At 43.7% G+C, this 27,725-nt stretch overlaps 1 protein-coding gene across 1 annotated transcript in view; it reads right to left on the bottom strand.

Moving 5' to 3' along the window:
* Positions 1–27,725, bottom strand: part of Atp10a (ATPase phospholipid transporting 10A (putative)) — a 166,401-nt gene that overhangs the window by 59,475 nt on the left and 79,201 nt on the right. The gene's annotated exons all lie outside the window — the stretch shown is intronic.

Here is a 27,725-nt window from a genome sequence, read left to right on the forward strand (position 1 = left end):
AGCTGTCTTTGGTCTCATATATCATTGGAAAAGCAGGCTGAAACAACACAAAAGTGTATACATACTGTGGGCATCAGTCCAGGTGACTTGTATTCTATCACAACAACGTATCTATCTCCCTGTACACAATATAGCCATATAGGTAACTACTCAGAAGTCACATATTACAGTTTTCCAGTATGTCCTGCATACATTAAAGAGGACTCACCTGGCAATGCTAACCATAGTGCAATAGCTGGTTTTGAAATACTTAAATTTGCATTCATTTTGCAGTGCTGGGGCTTGAACCTCTGGCCTTCCATGTGCTATAAGGGTGTTCTGCCACTGAGCTCTGCCTTCAGTCCGTGAAATGCCATTTACAGTTACATTTTTCTAGAGTCTCTTAGTCATCATAAGTCTCTCTCCCTGACTGAAATAGCCTTGCATTCCATTTGCAGAGGGGCTCTGCTTCAGTGTCCAGTGTTTATTTAAAGCTGAGTGAATTATCTTGAAACAAGTGGACTGCTTTTTCCACAGAAAACAGTGGCAGATACAGCATACAAGATGGCCATGAAGGGAGTGGTCTCTGCAAAATGCCAGAATGATTTTTTGGCATTCAAGGAAGGTATGACTTAAAATATTCCGTCTGTTCATTATTCATTCTCCCTAAGAAAAATGTGATATGCACAGCTTGGAAACAGTAGGGTATTCCGTCCCTGGGGCTTCATCACTGTGTTTGTAATGTTTTGCCCCAGCTGTGTGCCTTGGGAAACAGGCATGCCCAGGGCACAGATGTCTGACTTCATCTGGAACTGGGAAAGACTTTTCGAAGTGGAGAGTCTGCCACAGGCTGGCCTACACTCCTCTCATGCACAAAATGCATATGTTGGGCTCATAACCTCCAGGGTTACAAAATGTGGTTGTGTTTAGGGACCACACCTTTAGAGGACTAATTGAGATCAATTGAGGCCATGAGGATAGGGCTAATCCAACAAGACTGGTGTCTTTATAATCAGACCTAGATATACCATTGGCACATGTGGTGAGGGTGGAGAGGGCAGTCATGAATCTACAGGGAAAAGATGGCCAAGGGAGAAGTCTTGGAAGACAGCAAACTGTTGATACCCTCAACTCCGACTTCCTGTTTCCAGAACCATGACAAAATATGTGTCTGTTGGTTCAATCCTCATTTGTGGCAGCTCACCAAAAGACACTAAGACCACTTCCAGTTTCTCATTTAAAATGTCTTTTACCCTGTAGATTGAACTCCTTGACAGAGCACCTGCCCAGCCTCTATGAGACCCTAGGACATGCATCTGTCCAGCCTCGGGGAGACCCTTGCACACCTGCCCAGCCTCTATGAGACCCTAGTGCAACTAATCAGCCTCTGTGAGACCATAGTGCACTTGCCCAGCTTCTGGGAGACCCTAGACCACCTGTCCAGCCTCTGGAAGACCCTGGTGCACCTGCCCAGCATCTGTGAGAACCAAGAGCATGTGCTCAGCCTCTATGAGACCCTAGCACATGCACTGCCCAGCCTCTATGAAACCCTACAACACCTGCCCAGCCTCTATGAGACCCTAGTACTCCAGTTTTTGGGAGATACTAGAGCTGCCTTTGGGAGACCCTAGAGCACCTACCCAGCCTCTGGGAGACCATAGTGCACCTGCCCAGCCTCTGTGAGACCCTAGCCCACCTGCCCAGCCTCTGGGAGATCCTAGCGCATCTGCCTAGCCTCTGTGAGTCCCTAGCACATCTTCCCAGCCACTGGGAGACCCTAGGTGTCTATCCAGCCAGCACAAGTGAATATGTGGGCATTTTTACCTGGATCTAACTCTTCTCTGCTTTTAGTTTTTAATTGGTTTTGTTTGCTTTCAATTTTGTTCTAGGAACTGAGCTCAAAGCCTTGATTACACTAAGCACCTGCTCTGTCATGAGCCACACACACACAGCCAGGAAAAATTAATTTTGAAAGTCCCATCATCTTACATCAGGGTCATCAGGATTAACCAGCAACAAGTATTTGATAACACATAAATGTGCTATGCTAGGAGCAGTACTCTTTTGAGAACACTGCTGGGGGAGTTTATTTTTTTTAATACAGTTTATTTTTAATTTCTCTGTCTCTCTGTCTCTCTGTCTCTGTCTCTGTCTCTCTCTCTCTCTCTCTCTCTCTCTCTCTCTCTCTCTCTCTCTCTCTGTGTGTGTGTGTGTGTGTGTGTGTGTGTGTGTGTGTGTGTGTAGTGTACGCACATGCATACACACACGTGGTACCCTCCCATGCCAGAAGAGGGCTTCAGATCCCTTGGAGCTAGAATTACAGCCTGATGTGGGTGTTGGGAGCTGGACTTGGGTTTTCTCCAAGAGCAGTACATGCTCTAAACTGCTAAGGCATCTCTCCAACCCCCTCAGTTTTTTTTTTTTTCAGTATTTTACACTACTTAGAATTTGTGCCCCTTAAGTGTGATGACAAATGCCAAGGGTGCCTTGCTGTAACTAAAGCTGCCTTGGCTTCGGAGACACCCAGCTTTGCCAGAGATGGACATTCATCGAATATTGATGCTGCCTTAACATGCCATATTTAATACACCAGAAGCTTGCATAGATTCTATAAAATCTCCCTAAAAGAAGGATGGTGCTTGTGATGGTGGCTCATTATTACAGAATCTACAAGAATGATACTCATATGTGCAGACCAGCCTTGGACTGAAGTTGCAGCCTTCAGCAGTTTGGCTATAAGCTGCCAATATTCCATGATTAAGTGTAGCTGACTACAGTGAGGGCTCCCTCCACTGCAAATAGCAGTTGCTACATATCTCACTGGCTGTGTAATGCTGTTGTTCTTCAGCTAGCTCTGAGGTTTTAGTATATGAGAAAACATAGGTGGACTTTATTAGTTGGAAAGGAAGAGGCAGCATGGTGATGCAGCTGAGAGCCCAACAGCTCTTTTCTTGAACTTGCAATTTCTGCTGGAAACTGCACAAGCCTTGGGAGCAAAGTCACCAAAGAAGCTGATGCCCAGGGACACCCAAAGCCCCAAAGGAGGGTATCCTCCTAATACTCCCCCCACGTCCCCTCCAGGTAGACCAGATGTCTGTGCAGATGTCGTGGCCCCTCTCAATCACACAAGGAGGCACCGCACTGTAGGCATTACTCCAGGAATTATTTGAGTGAATTCTACTACTTACAGATGTGATTCTGTTACCTGCCTTGCAGTGGAAATGGCAGGGGGTAAGGGGTGTATATCCCAAACTCCATTCATACACAGTCAAACAACCACAGCCAAGACCAGACTGAAAATATACAGAAAAAAACTACACCAGGACAGTCTTTTTCTGACACTGTTCCTTAATCAATACAGCATAACCATGTGTATAATGCTCACAACTTTATTAAGCCTTATAAGTTACCTAGAGATGACTTAAAGTATTCAGGAGGATCTAAATATGTACTATGTAAATGTGTGCTATTTCTCACAAGGAACATCAGCACCTGTAGGTTTTTTTAACCTCGGAGTGGGGGTGGGAAACCTTGGAACCAATTCCCAACAGACACCAAAGTAAGAAGGCATTTCACACTTGCACTGATCAAATTACTCATAATTGTTCAATGAAAGCAAAGCAGATTTCCTGCATCTTACAACAGTAGCAGTGGCAAATGCTACTTTGAAAGGACATTGTCAGACTATGGCTTCAGCTGATGATGTAAGTGGACCTCACTGGTGCACACTGTGAGCCTCTGCTGCTGTGCTGCCTGTTAGGAATCCTGCCTGACTCCCAGGTACAATTGAGAGTGAGACCTCCTAACATGGTCTTTACATGGCATTGGCCCTAAGGGGCCTGGTGGGAGGATATGCTGTGAGCAGCACCACATTCTGGCTAGCCAGAGCCACTGTTATCTCTGCGTAGGCACATGGAAAATCCTTCCATCTCTTGCATCTGGACCCTATCCTAAAAACACCCACTGTGTCATTTGTCATGATACTCCTAGGCTGAAAGGAACTCCAGGTTCTTCCTCTACCACCAGCCTTAATGCCACCTCTGGACATCAGCCCCCAAAGTTCTCTCCTGGTACAATGCCTCTGTCTGGCTTCCTGAATTGTCAGGTCTTACCACTTGCCATGGACTTGGGCCACGCTAGCTTGATCACAGAAGTATTTTTCTGCTATCTCATAGAAAACAAACTGCATTCCAAGACAGTGGTGAGGCTCTGCCAGGGTAATTGTTCTGACCACCTGCCAGGCCCTCATTCCTGCCTCAGAGATTCAAGTCTCCACATGCTGTTTTCTTTGTTCTCCCTCTACTAAATGGCCAGCTGCCCTGGAACTTAGGCCACTGCCTTTTCAGAAGCCTCTGACAGCATCCTAAAGGCAGCAGGCAAGTGCCACTGTTTGGAGCTTGCACAACAAGCTCGCCTACCCCAGACATACATGCGCATGGAGAGAGACATAGAGACACCATCAGCCTCCTGCTTCACTAGGAAAGGCTGAGAAGACCCATGTCTCCTTCACTAGACCACAGGTCTAGTGAACAGGAAATCTTTACCCTGTGAGCCAGCACAGAACCTGATGCTCAGACATGGTCAAGAGGTAATGCCTGCTTATTCTAGAAAGAGCTCATGTATCATACACTTCTGGTATTATTCCAAAGCTCTGTGCTGGGCTCATGGGGGTCAAGGGGTTAGAAACCCCGTTGACTGCTGTTTGCCAACAGCAAACAGGCTTCAACTGGCACTGGGGAAGGCATGACTGCTAAGAGGCTATGAGAGTTTCCCATGGTTCCAAATATCAGTCTTTTACAAAACCAAGCATGTTTCATCTCAGCAAAATGTAAGATAATTTCTCCATAGCCTCTAATCTCATTCTGTATCTCTTGACAGTGTGTGAAAACTACTGAACTAATTTAGGCAAGTATTTTAACCCAAATTGATGGGAGTAATTACCCCCCTCTAGTTCTGCAATTGGAATCCAATCTGTGTTCCACATGAGCCTGACAGTGCTGTGGTAATTCACAGGAGGCCAGTGGCCAAATACAGATGCATGAGTGAACGTCTCTGTCAGCATCATTTTGACAAATGAAAATCTTCAACTTGTTAAGGAGGTAGTCTGTCCAGTCCATAATGGTAGCTCTGGCAGACAGTGCAGGTTCAAACACGTTTGTTAAATAAATACATGTTCAAATAGAATATATTTTGCTAGGGGTAAATGTCTTCAAATATATAAGGAAAAAAGCTGGTGATCATTTTTAATTAGCTCACAGATTGAGTGTTTACACTAACAGTTTATGCCCAGATACAAATATTAAACAGGACCCATTGAAATTTACAGGAGAACAATAGTTGTTGGGAGGGTACTATTTCATGTCCTCATGAATAAGTAGGCTGGCACTGAAGTCTAACAAAGCTGGCAGGTAACTTGGTATGTGATAGCTCTATGTGTGTCTCACCAGTTCCTGACATCATTGTTTCCGGGGTAACAAAGCAGAGACTATGAGAACAGTTCAGGACATCCCTGGTCCTTCTGCAGGAACAACTTCACACATGTCCATACCCATAGGTGGCTTGCACAAAACCCAACACTTCTGATAGGTACTGAGGAAAGCAGTCTGGCTTGTTGCACATTTCTCTTCTAACTACGAATTTTCTTGTCATAAACCCAAGCATTAGAGATGAAATGGGCATTTCTCTGAGAGTAGAAAGCCAGCTTTTCCCTCCCAAATTCTGTTCTGAGTGTGTGGAGCCTTTTCCTCCCCTCTCTTCCCACCCCTTCATCCTTTGTTCGCTTGGCTCCTGGCTGGTTCACAGCCCAGAATCCTAGAAGCTTCATTTAGATGGTGGCAAAATTCAAAAGGCTCAGAGTGCTGTGCTTGAGCCCGATTCTCAAAATTCAAAGCCTTTTTTCCCCTCTTGGCCACAGATCCTTCATGCTGCTTTAGTGGGCCAGTCATCAGCTGAACCCACACATTACCTTTTTATCAAATGTGTTTAAGTGCATCAAAGGCAGTTTGTGCATTTTGATTGCAAGTAATGAATGCCATTTCCCACAGAACTGAAATGAGGGCTGTTCTTTAAGATAGCTGGCTTGAAAGAGCCTGCACTTATTCCAACATGGTGCCACCACAGGACACATGCTGCAGTGGCACTGCTGACCTAATCTAGCCAGGGAACAAGTCCAGGCTCTGCTCCGCTGTCTATCTCACAGCCACCAACTTCTTTGTGCCTTTTCTATCACTAACCGTGGGAGGGATGACATGAGCAAAGTAGGGCTGAGGGCTGTAAGCTGTGTGTCTTAGAGAACACTGAGTACACAGCCTGGTGAGAGAAAGGACCATCCTGCTGGGATGGACCTATAAACACCCATGGCTTTTGTTTTGTTGTCTTTTTAATGAGGCCATGAAGAACTTTACCCCTGAGAATAAATGAATAGAAAGGAAGATTTGCAGCAGGGAGCCAGAATGACAGGTACCTAGGAGCTAGAAAGCAACCAAGGCCTCAGGTTTACTTACAAGAAAGCAATAGGAGGACATTTCTCTCATAGAAAATTAGCATGAGAGATACAAAAAGAAGGCCAGCTAAGGCGTTCTTATTCTAACCTGCAGAATGATTACATGACTCAATGGCAGCTGGAATGTGACATTCTAAACCACAACCAAACTAGCTCCTCCATCAGATTTAAAAGACAGATTAGCACTGCAGGCCTGGGCAATGCAGAGCAGAGCTCCAGCTCCACACAAGGGCATGCTGGGACAGAATGCTAAAGTCACCTATCCCAAAGACCTACTTTAACAAAAGGTGAAGCCACATCAAGCCAGCACGCACAAAAGGCAGCACCTCAAGAGAGTTGAAGTCTGGGCTTTCAAGGGCTCCTTTATCTTAGAGGTTTACAAATTCTGGGAGTAGAGGATAACAACTTGGGTAAGACTAGTCGAACAAATGCTCTAGCTTAAGGGGCTTGCACCCACTTTTCTGTCAATGTTACCAGTAACCACAGACTGGACCCCAGAAAACAACACAACCTTGCTGCTCTCCAGGCTGAAGTCAACGTTCAGGCTCTAAAGGCAGAGGAGATTCCTTTGGAGAATTCATTCTAGATTTTCCCACCTTCAAGAAGCCACCATCCCTGGTTTCTGGCCTCCATCCATTTTCAAAACGAACACTGCGAAGACTGAACCTTTCTCTCGTGGTGTCACTTTGATAACATGCCTCCTTTCACTTTTGTGGCTAGACTGAGTTCACAGGGATAATCTGGAACCATCTCTGCATGTTGGAGGAAGCTGACAAATTATTTAGTCTCATTTTCAACCTCAATTTTCCCTGTCATTAACTTAATATATTAAAAGGTTCAGAGAATTGGGATGTGGACATCTTTGAAAACGACTATTCTGCCTAGACCTATAAAAGAGAAGGACCTGATGGATAACCATGGCTTCCATGAGTCCACCAAGACCTATACCCCCCAGAGAGTGAGGGAACTAAAAGGAAGATCCCAGCATGGAGACTGTGTGCCAAGTACCTTCTATCTAGTATTGAGTTAATTTCGTGCAAAATGCTACCCAGCTGAGTCAACTGGGAGGCCAGAAAATCAGAAACCTAAAATCAGATTGTGGTGACTCCACATAGTTAGAGCATCTAGAGAGAGCAGACTCCCCTCGCTAAGTAAATAAGCACGCACACTTATGGACATTAAGCCAACACACACACACACACACACACACACACACACACACACACACACACACACACACACGTGGAAACTTGGATAGAAACAGGAACAGGACACTTTCAAATAATCTCATTTGCTATGTTCATGAAGCCAATGATAAAAATGAAATTTTACAAGCGCCAGAAGCTAAGATGTAGCCAAGCAGTTTCAGAGTCCCCAAATTCCAATTTAAAACTTAGGAGGCATTCATTAGATTTGCAAAATATAAAAATAATGAACAATAAGGAACATCAGAGAAATTCATTTAGAACAAAGCATGGAGTGGGGATCCTACAGGCTGGGAAGTTAGGACAGTGTCTGGGGAAGATAGAGAAAAGTCACACATGTGCAATTGAGTGCACTGGGACTAGAGGGAAAGAAAGCTGAGGATGCAGTATGATGACTATAAGGCACAGAAGAGTCAACCTTAAAGAAAGGTAAATGGACAGAGACTATTCTCAGGCATGTGGCACCAAAATTCAGAAGGCCGGTCAGGTTTGCAGCTCATGTCTGTGCCTCCAGGAGGCTTTAAGATGGGAGGAGCCACTGAAACTATGAACAGAACTTTAAGAATCTGTCTCAATATACTAATAAAACAACAAAAACCTGCAAACCAGGGTAAATAAACCAAATAACCAGAAAAGGAAACAGGGCTGGGGGAGATGGCTCAGTGGACAAAGGCGACTGCAGCACAAACCTGGAGACCTGAGTTCAGTCTCTGGAGCTGACATAATGGTGGAAGGAGAGAAACAGCTCTAAAAAGTCATCATCTGGTTTCCACACCTGTGCTGCGATATAAGCCTCCTTATATCATTCTCACTTAATAATAGCAATAATGATAAGTAAAAATACAACAGATTTGAGAAAAATTGCTACTGCGGGTCACAACTAAAAACACTCAATAAAGGTGTCCAAAGAGAAGGAAAATCTGTCTTCACAAGAAAGCTAGGACACTGAATGGCAACTGTGGGTCATTAGGGTGTCTTGACTGGACTAGTGATGGTAACTTGGGGCCTTATGGACAGATATGCTCACAACGAATGAATGCATGCGCTCAGAGAGAACAGAAAGATAAAAGGAATTAGAGCATTCTTTCACTGTCTAAGAAAGTACAAAAATAGATCCACACTGAAGAGGGGGAAGGATGAACACTGTAATCTGTAGTGTAAGCACTTAAGTAACAGCAACAGAGTATCTGAAGAAAGAATGATAAAGTGGGCAGTCAAAAGAAGGGAAAATAGATCAGGCAAGACAAACAAAAGTTGTATACTCTACTCCACATGTAAAACAAGCAAACAAAAACAGAACCTATCGGTAAATAATGGATGAGAGGTGGCTAGGCAGTTAAAAGTGCTCGCTCTTTTGTAGGAGAGCCAGGTTCAGCTAGCTCCCAGCAGATGGCAACCATCAATAGTCCCAGGGGATCTGAAACCCTCTTCTGGACTTCTGAGGGCACCTCACAAAATAATGCTTTAATCTTAAAAAATATATCAGTAATTAGTCTTGAATTAGGCAAATGAAAATATTTTCATGAAAACAGACTATCAGACTTAAATTTGTTTAAAAACCCAATATGTCTTTATAAAAAAAATAACATCAGCCTGGCGTTGGTGGCGCACGCCTTTAATCCCAGCACTCGGGAGGCAGAGGCAGGAGGATCTCTGTGAGTTCGAGGCTAGCCTGGTCTCCAGAGTAAGTGCCAGGATAGGCTCCAAAACTACACAGAGAAACCCTGTCTCGAAACCCCACCCCCCAACAAAAACATCAAAAGAAGATAGCAGAAAAAAGTTGAAATGTAAAAATAGATAGATAGATAGATAGATAGATAGATAGATAGATAGATAGATAGACATAGATAGGTAGAAAGAAAGAAAGAAAGAAAAAAGGAAGGAAGGAAGAAATAACTGGTTCAGAGGAAAACCTAATGTAACTGTACCAATATAGGATGCTATACAGAATCAAAAGGCATTTCCATGTATAACACAAAGTGTATATCTGAAATGGCAACAGCTCAATTTGTTAGGACAACAAAGTTCTTAATTTACATGGAGTAAGGAAAATCATACATCCTCAGTAACTGCTTCACACAAAGGAAACCAAAAGGCAGTTTAAACTAGTTTACTAAAAACAGTTCTGACTCAGATGGTTTCACCATAGAAGTCACCAAGGAATGTGAAGGGGGAACCACACTCCTTCCAATGAGAACAAACACTTCATAAAGCTGACGCTTGCACACTATATGAATAGAAAATTACATGCTGTCTTAGGGTTTGTATTGCTGTGAAGAGACACCATGACCGTGGCAACTCTTATAAAGGGAATCATTTAATTGGGGAGGCTCTCTAACAATTCAGAAGTTCAGTCCATTATCATCATGGTGGGACATGGCAGCATGCAGGCAGACATGGTTCCTGAGAAGTAGCTGAGAGTTCTACATTTTGTGCAGGCAACAGGAAGTGTTCTATCTCACTGGGAATGGCTTAGGCATATATGAGACCTCAAAGCCCACCTCCATAGTGACAGCTTCCTCCAACAAGACCACACCTACTCCAACAAGGCCACACCTCCTAATATTGTCACTCCCTTTGGGGGCCATTTTCTTTCAAACCACTACTCATGTCTTTCTAACTATTGAGGAAAATCCTTAATAAAACGTGAACACATCAAGCCCAGCTCAGATATAAAATGGGTGCATTATTTTCTATATCTCTTTCCTAACATAGACACCTGTAAATAATATACTAGGAAGGAGACACATTCCAGAAATTCAGTATCAGCTGAGCATTAGCTAAGTCAGTATAGCTTCCTTGACATAGCAGAGAAATCCTGATCATCTCAGTTGAATCAGAAAATGTAGAAATTAAAGGATATGATTCAACACCAACTCATATCTGTTATCAGGATAAAAACAAAATGTGTGTTATCCTGTAAAAAGTATTCTCCAGCATCCCAATTCAATCTCAATATCATGGTACGAAGTTCAGTTTCCCCTTGAACGTTCAACCTGAAATTTTCAGCTTTAACATGTGACAACATACCACACAGATGTCATGTTTTTCACATTCAGAACAGTCTTCAGTGTTGATACATTCAACACATTATTTAAAAATAAACCTCAGATGATTTTGCCCAATCATAGGCTAATGTGATATTCTGAGCACATTTGGGGTAGGCCAGGATGAGCCATGATGCTCTGTGGGTTAGATGTATTATACATGCTAGACTTACATTGTATTTCATTTATACTGTGCTTACTAGAACATAATCCCATCAGAAGCTGAAAAGCATCTCCATTTTGTCTGACCTTTGTTTCTCTGACTCTAAGGTCAGCCTGCTTCCTGCCATTAACCTGACTACCAAACGTCTGTGCCAAGAGATTCAAGATTGCCCTTCTTCACAGAAGATGCTTTTCCTATGGAAGTTACACTTGTCTTTAAATGCACTCAGCTAGACTGCTTAGAATTTGCTATACACCAGAAATAAACAATCTGGAAAGGAAATGAAAAAACCAAGGTATCCAATTTAAAATAGCATTTAGAAGAGTGACATAACTGATAATAAATTGAATCAAGGGAGTGAAATGGTTGAATATTGAAGACCATAAGTATCAATGGGAGAAAGTACAGCAGTGACATGTAAATGAAAACACAGCCTGTTCTAGGCAAAATGACTTAAACTGTGATGGTGCCTCACTACCTATGATGATTTGTACTGAAGCCTCTGGACAAGCCAGTAGGATATCATCTAGATTAAATAATGGAGGTGAGAAAACACACCCTAGCTGTGGGCAGCACCATTCCAAAGGCTGGATTCCTGGACTGATAAAAAGGAGTAAGCACTAGGCCAGGCAGTGTTGGCTCATGCCTTTAATCCTAGTACCCAGGGAGGTAGAGGCATGCAGATCTCTGTGGGTTTGAGGCCAGAATTTACTCTACAAAGTGAATTCCAGAACAGCCAGAGCTACACAGAAAAAAAAACAAACAAACAAATGGTAGATGCTGAGCACTGGCATCCACCATTCTCTGCTTTCTGACTAAGGATGCCATGTGAACAGCTACCTCAAGCTCCTGCTATAGGACTTCCCTGCCATGATGGACTGTCCCTTTGAATTGTAAGCCAAAATAAATCCTCAATCCCTTAAATTGATTCATTTAGGGCATTTTTTTTCCACAACAGGAAATGTAACTAAGGCATGCCTCAAACAAATGTCCAGATAACAGTGCAGCCTGTCATGATGTCAGCAGGTTTTTTTGTTTGGTTTGTTTTTCCAGGCAAGAAAAGGCCATTCCTCATATTTATGTAGAATTTCAGGGATCACAAATAGCCAAAATAATTCTCAGAAAGAAGGAAGAAGTTGATTTCAAAATTTAGTCCAAAGAACCACAATGATCAAATCACTGTTGTATTGCCATAAGGCCAGAATATAGACCAACAAACCATATAAGCTAGCAAGACCTTGCACATATTATAGTCAAATGATATTTGAGATTGGTATCAAGGCTGTGAATGGGAAAAGAGAGTGTTCAACAAAATGCTGCCAGGTCAACTGAGTTTCTGCATGTGAAAGAATATTTGCCCAGCACTTCGGAGGAAGAGGCATGGATCACTATAAATTCAAGGCCATCCAGACAGGAAGTGAGTTCTGGGCCAGCCAGTGCTACACATTGAGATCCTGTCTCAAATAAATCAAAGATCTGTGGAGATGACTTTGCTCAAAAAATAAGATGGAAAGTGATTTGGCAACATACTCAGTTTCTACCTCTCGTGCACCTAGGCATACACATCAGCATAGACATACACTATACTACACACAAACCACACAAACAAAAATAATGTATTTGGAGCCTTACATCACACATACATAAGAGATAATTCAATATGGATCCGTGATCTAAATACTAGTTAAAACCATAGAACAATTAATAGAATATTTACTAAATATTCCTGAAGTATATTATGATGGTCTCTAAAATATAATAGGAAATGCATGAACAAAAGGACTTGTAAATACTAAGAACATTAGTATATGAAGGGATGTTGTCATTAGAATAAGGAGAATTGCTCAGGACAATATCTGGGGTAGCCTACAGAAGACTATAGTCATATGTCTGGTAAGAACAGACAAAATAACCAATCCAAACCAAAATATGCCAATGGGAACATGAGCCACCTGTGTGGTTCACAGCTTTAATCACAGCACTCAGGAGGCAGGAGGATAGCTGTAAGCTAAAGACCAATCTGGTAACATTTTATGTTACAGGCTGTTGCAAGCTGCATAATGAACCGCTGCTTTAGAAAAAAAAATGAGAAAAAAAAGCAAACCAAGGGTAAACAATTAGAATGAGCAAATGGGCAAAAAGCAACTGTTTGCACGCAGCATTGGGAAAATGGAAATTACCGGTGAAATCTCGCATCTATGAGAATAGCTACCACAAGAGTAAAGTCAGTGTCAGCAAGGATGTGGAGAAACTGGGGCTGCTGGGCATCACAAAGGAGAGTAAATAGGCAGTTGTCAAAGGCTGAGCATAGAATTACACATGACTTAGCCGTTCCACTCCTAATAAGCCAAAAGGTATTGAAAACACATACTCTGTAGACCTGTGATCATTGTAGCACCATTAAGAATAGACAAACGGCCGGGCGGTGGTGGCACACACCTTTAATCCCAGCACTGGGGAGACAGAGACAGGCGGCTTTCAGTGAGTTCGAGACCAGTCTGGTCTACAAGAGCTAGTTCCAGGATAGGCTCTAAAGCCACAGAGAAACCCTGTCTCAAACCCCCTCCTCCCAAAAAAAAAGAATAGACAAAGGCCCCTCCTTCAATTCTTTAATCCCAGCAGAGGCCCGGGGATCTCAGAGCAATGGGCCAGCCTGGTCTAGAGAGTGAGTTCCAGGACAGCCAGGGGTATACAGAGAAATCTTGTCTCCAAAACCTACCAAATAAGCAAACAACAGTTGGGGGGGGGGGGAGAGAATAGCCTAAGATAGAAACATCCCAAGAGGAAACAGGAAGCAAAATAGGGTACATTCATGCGACAAAATATTGCATGCCATAAAAGGACTAAGATTTTGACACCTGCTGTGATGGGAATGCAGCTTGAAAACACTGTCCTAAGTGAAACAGGAAGATTTAAAAAGCAAGCCAACCCACTTTCCTACCACTCCATTTATCCGAGGTAAATATATAGGGACAGAACCAAGTAGATTACCAGGGGTTAGAGGATGGGAAAACAGACAGTTCCTTTATAAGAGTTACTGTTTGAAATATGGTAGGTCTTAGGGAAAAAATGTGATAACACTGCACAATGCCTTAAAGGAAATTTTCATCATTAAACTGTACATTTAAAACGACAATGTCGGCTAGGCATTGGTGGCACATGCCTTTAATTCCAGCACTTGGGAGGCAGAGGCAGGCAGATCTCTGTGAGTTGGAGGCCAGCCTGGTCTACAGAGACAGTGCCAGGAAGGCTCCAAAGCTACACAGAGAAACCCTGTATTGAAAAAAAAAAACAAAACAAAACAAAACAAACAAAAAACTCAAAAAACAAAAACAAAACAAAACCCGACAATGTCACAAATTATATATTATGTATGTCACCACAATTCAAGCAGACACACTGGCTAACCATTTCTCCATGCCAATTACATGCATACTGAGTGAAGAAAAGCCAGGCCCAAAATTTACAAAGTGCATTTATATACCTCTATAGACAGTCCCCAGACAGTCTCAAGTGACTGAAAGAAGACCAAAGGTTTGAGGAATCAGAAGGGAGTGGAGTTCTACCTCACTTTAGGGTGATGAGTGTCTGCCTGCCGTGGGGTTTCCCACTCTTGTGGAGGCTCATTCATTCACTTGCACACTTTCACTATGGGCAGTCTGTTACATATCAACCTCACCTCAGTAAAACAGGGTTAAAGATACAAACTTGAAACTTCCTCTTTTTATAAAGCCACTGCTGTCACAAGGGGGCTCCACCTTATGACCTCATCTAGTTCTGGTTACTCCCCAGAGGCCCCACCTCCAAATATCATCAACATATCAAGTTGTGCAGGCTTTTCAGCAGAACATTCAGGAGAGATATTAAACTACAGCAAATGGTACCGTAATCTGTCTCTGATTCCCAGGACAGCACAGGAAGCATGCTGTACATACAAGGCAGCTGGGCCACAGAGAACGTGTAACGAGACCCACTTAGGGACAAGCAGGAAGCTAACCTCCTCTCTCTGTCATCGTTCTGCTTCCTTATCGTTTTCATGTCCTTCAATGCCCCATTTGGGAAGGAGAGGAAGAGGGCCCGCTTTCTGACCCCCACTGTCTGTGCTGGTGCATCCTTCAGCCCCTCTTCTGCATCTTTCACCCATGGCCAATGGAACACACACTGCCAAAATCAGCACCTGAGCCAAGCAGGTTACGGTGACCTTTTCCTGTACAAGATGATTAAAACAGAGCTCACCTGGCCAGCACACTCATGTTTGCCAAATTCCTAAGCCTTGTGAAGATTAGAATGAGCAACTGAAAGGAAACCTCTTTGTTATGAGGGGATCAGAATCTGATAGCAACTCCACATAGCCTAGGCTCTCACTGCTCCCCAGCTTTGCATGCATTTTCTATGGCATGGGTGGTCCAGGCTTGGTTCTCACAAGACAGAAAGGTTTCTGGGTCCCGCTAGAATGCAGCTAGTAGGGAGCCCTCCTATAAACCTACATCATCATGTGAACTCCCCTGAGTCGTCTAGACCAAGGCAGAAGTAAAAGGGGGCATGCTGGAGTTTAAGCTTGTACTCAGAGACAAAGATACCGGTCTGCCCTGTCCAGATTCTTAGCGCTGGGATTCTGATTGTCCAGTCCCCTGGTTATACACATGTACAGGTAGGACCTGCTAATGAGAGATTAATGGAATCCATTGCCAGTGCATCCACCCAAGGGGCTGCAGAGGGGAAGTGCACCCACCTGATGTCAGCCCAGCTACCCAGGAGCAGGAACCAGAGGCAGGACTGCCGGGGACACTTATGTTAAACCTTATCTTTAAATCTTTCTCTTTTATAACCTTCACAATGGACATAAAAGATGGCAAATTACAAGGTTTTTGGGGCCAGAGGTGGTGTTCAATTGGAGTTTCTTTTTATATTGGGTTATTAACATATACATTATGATACCTTAAGGGGGGACCAAAGTCTAAACACAAAGTTCACTACATTTCATATATAATGTATAGCCTAAATGTACTTTTACAAAAGTTTTAAAAATAATTCTGTTCATGACACAAAATTTTCATGAAATGTGATTTTCTACTCATGGTGTCAGTAATGCCACCAAAAAGTTTTGGATTCTGGAGAATTTGGGTTTTTTGACTGGGGATTCTCAACCTGTGTAGTATACTACTATTTGACCTATAAACAGTAAGGAGGTTGGGCATGCAAGTCAGTGGTACAGAGCTTGTCTCCCACATGCGAGGACCTAACATGCATAGTCAAATTTATAAGGGGTAAAACACATTCATTGCAATCTAATACACATTCAAGCACTGTTCACAGATTGGGGTACATGACAGAAAAGTCTTGAAATTATTGCTTACCTGGGAGGGCAAAGGGCAAACCAACCAGAGAAACCCAACTGGAACCTCAGGCCTCTCAAGTGCTAGTCCTGTGACTGGTAGCAAACTGATTCATCTTCCCTGGCCCTGAAGCTGAGCATGCAGTATAGGTGGCTGAAGTCCATCTATGGGAAGGGCCTGGAGTAAGAGTTACAGGGAAGACAAGGTTCTTGTGGAAGGCCCAGTCCACATAGAGCATATATAAACAGAATATGGGTGAGTGGGGCTTACTGGGACCCAGGGGAAGTTCTGGAAGGAGAGGTACCTGAGCCTTCCTTCACTGAGAGAGGATCTAATAAGGTATCCAAACAGGCAAAAATCCAACCCCTACCTTGAGTGTAAGAGCTTAATGCCACCAGGGCTCTTGGTGTTGCTTGATAGCACTTGACAGCACTCAGGCTCTATCTTCTAAAAAAAGAGCTCACTCATCCTGTCACAGCCACTTACTACATTCAGTAGAACCAAGAGCTCCACCAAGGTAGCTGTGTTAGGGTATATGGGGCTCTGACCATGTCTGTGTGAGATCACCTTGATTACCTGAGGTTAAAAGACCTGCCCACTGTGAATGGCACCATTCCCTAGGCAGTAGATCCAGTGTGATAAAGGAAATGGAGAAAATGAACTGACACGAGCATGCAGGCATTGATTTCGTCTCACTTGAGACCTAATCTGACCTCCCTATCAGGATGGATTAACTTGGAACTGTGACCTATTAATTTTCTCCCTTAAGTTCCTTTTGCCAGAGTATTTTATCCCCGGAATGGGAAAAGAAATGATGGTCATCCTCCATCGAAGAGAATTCTAGCACCTTTCTATAGAAGGATAGGATACATTCGTTATATTGTCACAATGAGGCCTGGGTTCAACTGAAACCTTCACCTTCTGGAGTCCGAGTCTCTCCTTTCCCGAGGAAGCTGTACATGGGAATGTGCTATGAGGAAAGGAGCAAGTTTCGGCTGTCTCTCTCACAAATGGGCTTTATATTCTTGTGTATTGTCTTGCATTTGTGAAATAGAGCCAGGCACAAGCTCCCATCTGCCAGGCTGCTAAGGGCAAAATTAGAGCCAGGTGGTAAGCACACAATGATCACAAAGGTTGGAAGGTTGTGGCATGTGGGGCACAGCCGCACACTCATCCTGTTTCTTCCTACCACATACCATCCATTACAAGGTCTTGGCATTTTTTTGTAAAATGGACTGCATAGTAGAGGAGGGTAGGAGGGGACTCAAGCGTCCTTGTCCAATCATGCCAAAAGTCCTGGATCTGGGTGAGGAGAACTGACTTGGCCGCAATCTCAGAGCCATGCTGTAGCCGGGCTTCAGCCCCACCCACTCGGCTTGCTGCCTAGCTCCATTCCTCCTAGTCAGTGCACTATCGAGCTCCATTCAGGATCATGGAGGGAGGGCAACTGGGATCACGGTGCCCCTCTAAGGTCATCTGTGGCACAATGGTCCTCCTATGTTAGCCCTCGGCTACAGTTTCAGAACTGCTCCTCCCCTTTAGCTTCTTATAGTGTCTCCAAGAAAAACACCACTGGACACCAAGGACATGCATGCGAGGGCTAAGTGCATGAGTGCACTTGAGTGGATGACCAAGTCAACCCCTGTTGCTCTCTAAGGAAACCGGATGGAATGTTGGCTCTAGGCTAGTGACCAGGACACAGCAACACAGCAACACAGCAAAAATGAATCATGCACCATCAACTGTAAGATGATTCACCCCAGCAAAGAGGCTCCTTCTACTTTGCGGAGCACAGTCTGACAGCAATGAGTTCTTCCTACATGAATCCATTAGTAAGCAACGCGAATAAATGACTCCTAAAGACACTTACATAGAAAGACAGCTTTCAAAACTTATTTAGACAAAGCTTTGCAAAAAGCATGATTTTGTAAAAGCTGATTTCGGTGGGTACTTTTTTTTTTTAAACAAAAGTGTCTCAGTGAATTATGGAAAGAGCAGGAAGGCAAGGACAGAAGGTTGGTATTTCACTAGTGTCTAGTAAACAGGGCAACCAGCATGCACCTTTATGTTCAGATGGAACCCGCCTCTGTCAACAAGACGTTCACTGCAAAGAGCCTGTTCTGCCCTATACACGGGAGCCAAACCACTCTTGGATTCCTACACACCGGAGGTCCAGTGTGATTCAACTATCTCATGCTCCAAAGTCCTAGTGAGAAGGATCCACAGCCCTGGCCAGGCCTTACCCAATACCTAGGCTTTGGGAACTCAGCTTTTGCTTCTTGCACTGAGCCCCTTTGTCACAAGCACCACAACCTGCCCCACACAGACAATGATGTCCACCGACAGGGTAGATTTTTCTTTTCTTCTCTCTGCCACTTCACCTGTAAGTTCAGACTGACTCTCCTTGAAGCAATCAGTGGGCAGCTCCTTTAGAAAATAGTCTTTCCACTGGGAGTTGGTGGCGCACGCCTTTAATCCCAGCACTCGGGAGGCAGAAGCAGGCGGATCTCTGTGAGTTCGAGACCACCCTGGTCTACAAGAGCTAATTCCAGGACAGCCTCCAAAGCCACAGAGAAACCCTGTCTCGAAAAACCAAAGAAAAAAAAGAAAGAAAAGAAAATAGTATTTCCATGACAGGAGTGCTCAATACCCACAGATACACTGTGAAGGGTAGGTGGCAAAACATGACACCTCCCGTTTTGCAGGTATTAAAGCAGCCCAGGGGGATCACATAACTTCTCTGGATGAGAACATAGCCAGTGCAGACAGACAGATCCCACAGCTTACTCTGCCAGCTAACTACCTGCCTGTCTTCAAGTGCCATTCAACCAGGCTCCTCCTTAAGCTCTGCCAATGCCTCTTTCAGTGAGCCAACAGGAAGGGGCAGAAAGACAGACAGACAGAGGCCACAGAAGATGTGGCTTTACATGCCCATCATAAAGGCAGGGGTTGTAGCAGCACCATCAGCCCAGCTCCCGGGTCCTGAGAACAAGGGTTTTCTTCTGACAGCTCTTTAAAGGGTGGTTGAGTGTCCTGTGCTAAGCACTGAAGGAACAGACATTTGCTCTGCCCAGAAGGAAGCCCTGTGGTGTAAGGTAGGCCAGAAGCCCAAGACCTTTTGTTTCCTGCTGTTCTGGTCTCAACAACATAAGCAGGCTTTGGTCTGAATCAGTTCTGCCTAACAACTCAGGTTTCTTGCCTCAAGAAAAAAAAAGGGGGGGGGGGGTTGGCCTTTGGTTTCTGTTTTTCTAGTTTCAATTACAGGGCCTGACACTCCAAAGTACTCCATGAGTCTGAGAGAGTGAAGAAGCCTCTTGGAGCTACATGTGGATACTCTGGCCTGCTTCCAGATGCTTCTACTTGCCACCCCCTTCCTCTGCTCTGTCCACTCCTCAGGCTAGCTAGAGACGAAAGGTGAAAAGTAAAACACCACACCATGGCCACACCTCTTCTGGTGACAGATCACCATATAGCCCAAGGACCCCAATGCATAACATTGCTTACTGTGGGGTCCATGTGCTCTATGGGTCTTGTCTGAGGGGCAGCGACTTCCCATCCTGGTCTGCCCAACTGACATCTACCTTTCCCTAGTAAGCAGGGTGCTGTGAACAGGCAGATGGGGCACCTCAACCATCCAATCCCCTTCAACCCAAAGTCACAGTGCACTGACCATAGAAAATATTTTAGCAATAATCTAGTGAGGGTCTTGTCAATATTCTAAATTAATGGAAACTCCTTCTCAAATCAGTGGCCCCCTAAATGAGCCCCATATGCGTTGTGCTTGTGTGTAAAGATATGGATACATCTAGACACTTGGCTCTTCCTGGACTCTTGGCATGCACGGCTCCCTTAGACAGGCTGTTCTGCTCTGCAGCGTACTGCAATCAGATTTGTGCATAGTAATCAAATCACCTTCCACCTGTTCTGCTCTAGAGAGTTGTTCCTCTATTTCACCAGAGAGCTCTTTCCGTGGAAGCTCCTGAGCCAGAGTTGCAAGGTCAGAGCTATTATTTGGGTATGACATTCTGGCAGCAGCTGCTGCAAAGCATGGGCAGTCTGCAGAGACTGAGACTGCACAGCATGATGCAGCAATCTTGAGAAGGCAGCTGAGGAGCCAGGCCAGGCTCTGAGTATTCAAAGTGCAGGCCAGGCCAGAGACAGCAAATATATATGTACAAAGAAGTAGCACAGACAAGAAGCAGACGGCATATGTAACGAAGAGTCTCTGAAGCCTCAGAGTTTGCTGTGTGACTAAAAAGTGCCACTTGACCCCTGTAAACCTAGCTCCTTGCTTGTAAAAGGAGGCAACCACATGCGAGGCCTCAAGCATGGGCCCTTTAGAACCCAGGGCAACTCCAGGGCATAGCCCATCCAACACCAGTGCATCGAAGGTCTATTCCTGTTGTCTTATATATAAAGAGCTAGAGGGGCTCCCGCATGTAGTCAAGGAACCCACTGGGGCAGACAGGTTCTGATCTCACTGGTAGTAGCTGGTGTGTACCAGCAAACTGTGACCACTATTATAGGCAAGGTGACCCTGAGCACAAGAGAGTCAAGTGGGACTCAAGATGCAGGAGTTAGCTTGATGGTGAAGTGACCAGGCCACTAATAGAATTCAGTCAGTCAAGGAACAGCCCAGTTTAGTGTCAGCTCTAAACCCTTCCCAGCTGCTCATGCCACGGTTAACGGTGGACATTGGGAGAATGGTATAATCAGAGAAAAGTGTTCCCTTTGTCTAAAACAATGCTCATGTTTCTTAATGCCCTTATACAACAAATGTGGACTTATAAACACAGGCTTATAATGGGGCAGTGGGGAGGGGCCTAAGCCACAGATGTGCCCACTCCTTGAGCCCAGCAGGACCTTGCCTACCTCCAGCACCAGGTCGGGGTTCTACTGACTCTCAGCAGATCTTTGCTTGGTAGTTTTATATTAACTGTGGGAACAAAACAAACCAAGGCCTGGCTCTTTTTATAATGTAAAACAAACACCAAGTAGGAAAACACAAGAGATCTCTTCCAGTGAAAATTAGTCTTCCTTCAAGGAAACACTGTGACCAAAAGCAGATTTTAGCCAGAGTTTGAAAGACTTCCTGTCCCTGTTTCTACAGAAAATATTTGATAAAAAAAAGGATCTGTTCTGGCTACTAATAGCTTTACTTATATGTTTGACATGTGTGTTTACATATACATGTATGATACATATACACATATACATATATAGTATACACACACACAAACACACACAAACACACACACACACACACACACACACACACACACACACACACACACACACACACACACACACACACACTATCCTCTAGCAGAAGTTCTGAAAGTTGCCCCACAGTAAAATCCTGGTTCCTTCTGATGCCCCATCATTCATGGATGTTGAATACACTAACAATCAGCTTTCTGGGAGACTGGAGCCTTCTATTACCATGCCAAGGTTCTCCACTACTACTACTGAAATTTCCAGCCAGAAATTCATCAGCTTTCCTCTTTGGGGAGCAGAGCAAGCTGGAATGAGCTCTGAGAGTTTATGGAGATGACCAGAGTGACAGTGCACCATTTGCAGAGGAAAGGTCTCTCTGAAAATGCACTGTGACAACTGAGTTCTGTCCCTTTCAAATTCCTGTGTAGAAGCAATAATCATGATATGGAACAAGGCTTTGAAGATATGAATGAGTTAAAATGAAGTATTAGAGTGGGCCCGGGCCCACTGTGACTGTTGTCCCTATAAAGAGAGGTGATGAGGTCACAGAGGAAAGACCTCATGAAGACACAGGAAGTCACTATCCACAAGCAGAAGAGAAAAGCTCAGAATGTGCCAATCCTACTAAGTGTGGATCTTGACCCCTGATTTCTGGTCTCCAATGCTGTGAAAAATAAATTCAGGTTTAAGTTCCAGAATGTGTAACTCTTGGTTTTAGTAGTCTAAGCAAATGTGTGTAGGAGATTTCAGCGACTCCGCCCATGACTACAGCTGCAACAGCTCTTAGAGCTTGCAGCTGACACAGGTACCTCTACTCCCAGACTCCTCCAGACTGGAAGTGAAAATGAGCACAGATGACTGAGCAGTGCTGGACCCTGAGGTCTGGAAGCTGGAAGCATCACCCATGCCATCACACCAGGCATCACTTTCTCCACGCTAGACACAAGCTGCATTTCTCCTCTATTCCTTGGATCATTTTCTATTAAGAATGGGGTGAGTTTTTTATGTGCCTAGTCTATGTCGGAAGGCCAGCAGCACACATGTTCCATAGGACCATGATTACAAAGTCTGGTACTCCTGGGAAGTATAGGGGCACTTTTTGCTGTTTTCACCAGATTGACACCCCAGTACAACTGTGCCGTCACAGGACAAGAAAATAAATCCTTTCTTAGAGATGTTGACAACTGAGAGAAATATCACCATCCCTGACCTCAAATTTTAATACACATCTATACTAATAAAAACAGTGTAGTATTGGCACAAAAAAGACACAACGATCAATGAGATTCAATTGAAGACCCAGGCATACTTCCACATACCTATGGACACCTATTTTTTTTCAATAAAGAAGTCAGAAATACACACTGAAAAAACAAAAGCAGCAGCAGCATTTTCAACAAATGGTGCTGATCAAACTGGGCATTTGCTTGTAAAAGAATCCAAATAGACACAATCTTAACACAAAACTCAACTCCAAATGGATCAAATGCTTCAACATAAGGCCAGACACACTGAATCTGATAGAAGAGAAAGTGGAGAATACTCCTGAACTCATTGGTAAGGAAAATACTTCCTGAACAGAACACCACTAGCATAAGCACTAAGATCAACAATAGGTTCATAAAACTGAAAAGCTTCTGCACAGCAAAGGACACCATCATTCAGACAAAGGTGCAGGCTACACCTTTTTTTTTTTTTAAACCAACTCCATATCTGATAGAAGACTAGTATCCAAAATACATAAAGAACTCAAAAACTGGACATCAAGAAAACAAATAACCGAATTTAAGAGTGGTGTACAGATCTACACAGAGAGTTCTCAGAAGAAAAAACTCAAATGACTTGAGAAGCGCTAAATGAAATGTTCAGCATCTTTAGTCATCAGGGAAATCTAATCAAAACTAGTTTGAGATTCCATATTATACTATCTTGGTCAGAATGGACAAGATCAATAAAACAAATGGCAAGTCATATTGTCAATGATTTGGAGTCAGGAGAATCCCTATTCACTGCTGGTATATACCCAAAGGAGCCTTCATCTTACTACAAAGGTACTCACTCAACTATGTTCATTGTGGCTCTATTCATAATAGCCAAAAATTGGAAGCAAACTAGCCACCCATCAATAGATGAATGAACATTTACATAGGAGAATGTTACTCAGTTGTTAAAGAATGAAATTCACAGATAAATGGAAGTAACTAGAAAAAAAATATGAGTGAAGAAACCCAGACTCAGAAAGATAAATATGGTATGTATTCTCTTAAATGTGGATGTTAGCTGTCGAGTCATTAATAAGCAAACTAAAATCCATATAACCACAGAGGTTAGGGATAAAGTAAGGAACTAGAGGGGAGGCCTGGATCTCCCTAGGAAGAAGTAGAATAGATAGCTAAGGATGGACTGGAGGGGTGAGGGTTAGAATGGAACAATCAAATAACGAGGGAGAGGGAAGAGGGAGCAAGGGGAAAAACAGGGAGGGGCAACTAAAACAAAGGGCCATTTGAGGGGCCATGGGGCCATATGGAAACCGAATACAGTAGAAGCTTTTTTTTTTAAGTATAAATATACATATGGAGGCAATCTAAATGATATCACCAAATAATGGGAAAGACGGTGCCATCTTTGGAGATTCTTTGTCTCATAATGCTGAGTCATGGCATCTTTTTTAAAAAACCTTACATCTATATATTTACATTTATAGATTATGGTTTCCCATTTTGTGTACATGTGGGATTCCTGGGTGTGTGTCTCTGCATCTATATGTGGTTTTTGTGCTTGTTCTTTGGGTCTTTTTCTCCTGTTTGTTTTGTCTCATTCAAATCTGTTTGGTTTTGTTTCAGCTTACTGTGTTTTATTATTGTTCTTTAGATTCCTGTTTGTTTTCTACCCAGAGACAGAAAGGGTGTGGGTCTGGGTCGGAGGGAAAGTGGGGAGGAATTGAGAGAAATAGGGGGAGGAGAACCATAACTAGAATACATTGTATGAAAAGTATTTTCTATCTTCTTTTTTTCTTTTTTATAATTTCATCTCATTCTTAATAAGCTATTTTATATCCAGGTTGCAGTTTCCCCCTCTTTTTCTCCCAGTCCCCTCCCAACCCCCTCTGTTCCCACCCCCAATCCACTCCTCCTGCATTTTTCCTTAGGAAAGGGTGGATCTCCCATGAGCATCAACAAAGCAGGGCATATCAAGATGCAGCAAGACTAAGCACCTCCCCACGCATCAAAGCTTGGCAAGGTGATCAGAATAAGGAATAGGATTCCAAAAGCTTGCAAAAGAGTCAGACAGCCCTTGCTCCCACCACCAAGAGTCCCACAAGACCGAGCCACACAACTGCAACATATACGCAAAGAACCTAGGTCAGTTCCATGCAGGCTCCTTAGCCGTCAGCACAGTCTCTTACAAGCCCCCATGAGCCCAGACTAGTTAACTCTGTGAGCTTTCCTGTGGTGTCCTTGACACTCATGGCTCCCACAGTCCCTTCTCCTTCTCTTCTTCGGGATTCCCCCAAGTCTATTTTCTTATATTGAAAATGAAAAGCCAGTGAATACTTGGAAAATGGCGCAACACACAGAGGGTGAAGAGAATATAGTTGGTACCGCTGGAGGCTGAAGGGATCCTGCCACTCCACAATATGATCCCACAATGTACACGGTAAGCAAGTATCCCCTAAATGCTATTGTCGTGGTCTCCTACATGGTGCCATTAGGACCGGATAGAATCTCTTAAGATTCTGGGCCAGTGGGAAGGAGTTAGGTCACTGGGAAAAAAATGGGACTACCAACTCCTTCAGACCTCTTTCCTTCCCGGACACAGGTGAGTGATTTTGCTCAGTCTTTGCTCCCACCACATCTGCTGAACCACCAGGTCACAGACTGACACCTCCCAAACTATAAGCTAGTTTGTCTCTTCAGTGGGTTATCTCAAACATTTGTTTCAGTGAAAGAAAAGGATCCCAGGCTAGTCACTATGTTGCTAAGGATGGCACTCTCTTTCCCTTATGCCCCCAAAGTGGGGGACCTTCTGATTTTGATGCTGGGAGAGACAGTCTGATTTTAGCCTCAGAACCTGACCTGGCATAACCCCTTTCCAGCCTGTGCACGTGAAATGACAATAGTCCACAGTGCAGGGGGTCTGCCTGAGCCAAGGCAAAGACAGGCTTCAGCATCTGTCCTGGAGAATTTCCTGCCTGGTGGTCAAGGCTTCTCATGCTTGATAAAGGCCGGATGAGCAAAGTAACCAGCTATTTGAGGTTTCGTCCAAAACAAATGTAGATCTGTAAGCCTTTGAAGTTGACCTAAGTTAGCCCTTCTTGCCACACAAATGAAAGGCTTACTTTCGGCCCATGACAGGTGCCACTGATGAAAGTCAGTCAGTCTAGGTGATTAAGAATTATTTGTTATTTCAACTCAAAGTTTAAATTAGATATTTTTGCTTAGTTGAATCTTTGGGGTGGGAGGTTCATTAGATTGCTGGCTGTTGATCACACAGCTTCATACACTCTTAAGTACCCACTAAACAAAGGAAAGGAAAGAGAGGGTTTAAAGAATAGAGAAAGTGGAGAGAGAGAGAGAGAGAGAGAGAGAGAGAGAGAGAGAGAGAGAGAGAGAGAATATCTTCAAATGTCTCTGGACCAGTTCCTGGCTTTGTCTTGGCACCTCTAAGTAACTGAAGTAACTGATCTTTGGAGCCCAGGGGAGGGACAATTTTTCATCACAGTCCAGTGACACACACATTTCTTGGCCTTTTGTAGGTGAGGAACAGAGGTGAGTACAGCTTTCTGACATGTACACTAAGTGACTAAACACTGTTTTCCTGGATCTGATGGGCTAGAGAAGTTTGGTTTTTTTCCCAGTCTCAGCTTGGTTAAGACTCTCAAGAGGTCTTAAGTCACTTTGAGCACTTGCGTCACTCATTAGCATAATAAATAAAGCTAAAGGCTCTGAATTTATTGAAATTTCACCATTAGATCCAATTTTGATCTCAGAAATTATGGTTCCATCCACACTCTAGTAGGTGACTGTTTTCTGAAGTCAGTTTCATAGCTTTGAAGATCTAGTTTACATTCCTGTTATCAAGTAAGAAAAATGTACCCCTGCATCTCACTGTTTCCAGCTCCTCTACCTTATGGATGGGTAAGAGTCTGAGACGCACTGTTAGCAAAATGAAGACTAAAACATAACTTTACTTTTGGAGGCCACATGCAAACTAAACAGAACCATGTGGTGAAATGCAGAGGTAGGCTTGTAGAACTCAGAAAAAGAATGGCTCTCACCAAAAAAGCAGTGTTCTGCTATGTTCTGTAGACCCAGAGAAGTTTCAGCCTATTGGGCACTCTGCTCACAAAACAACTGGGAGACAAATGACACCAGGTTGGCCCTTCAACAAGGAATAAAGTGTTCTTTAGTCCACTCTGGAGTGGATGAACAAACAATCTGGGCACACTGACCTAAGGCCTGTACTCACAGCCATGTCAATGACAAGACCGGAGGCACTGTTCCTTAGAACATTATCTGAGAAATCCACTGGTTCTGGAACACAATGTTATCAGTGCAGGAAACTACAGAAATCAAATTCTGTAAATTTAAAAGTAATACAATCAGGTGTGCTGTTACTTGCCTGCAACCCAGCACTACAAGAAGTGGAAGCAGGAAGATCATAGATTGGAGTCAACCTGAGCTACATAGCAAGATCCTAAGATCCTGTCTCAAAAACAAAAACAAAACAAACAAAAAACAATTGAAATGAAATACAAAGTAATGCAAAATTACCTGCCAATGAAGCAAGATATTACTTGTATTACTCCTATTTAGATATCCTTATGCACACACATTCTTGTGTACAGACACACGAAAAAACATATGCACTCACACTCTTAAGTAGAAGCTAAGTGTCAACAGGGACAGAATCACTCAAGAAAAACCATCAGAACACATTCCTTCAGTAACTCAACTGATGAAGAAACCATGCATGGAGAGGCTTTTCTCCAACGGAGACCCAGCCCTGAGGAATACTGGCATGCCCTCTGCCTGTCACCATCAACTGAAACTCCAACGCCCACCTGGTGTTTCACCCACCCTCCTTCTGTTTTCTTATTCACCTCTCCCACTTACTATTTCAACCTTACACCCAGTTCACTTATTTACAGAGATGATATGAGCACCAGGAGAAGAAAATGCTTCAGTTTTGATTAATGTGGCTTTGATGCCTAACAGATGCTCAATAAATATTTGTTGAATGAACCCAAATTTGCAAAGGTGAGTGTTGTATATC

The sequence above is a fragment of the Cricetulus griseus genome, chromosome 3 (genome assembly GCF_003668045.3).
Source record: "Cricetulus griseus strain 17A/GY chromosome 3, alternate assembly CriGri-PICRH-1.0, whole genome shotgun sequence".
NCBI classification, from domain to species: domain Eukaryota; kingdom Metazoa; phylum Chordata; class Mammalia; order Rodentia; family Cricetidae; genus Cricetulus; species Cricetulus griseus.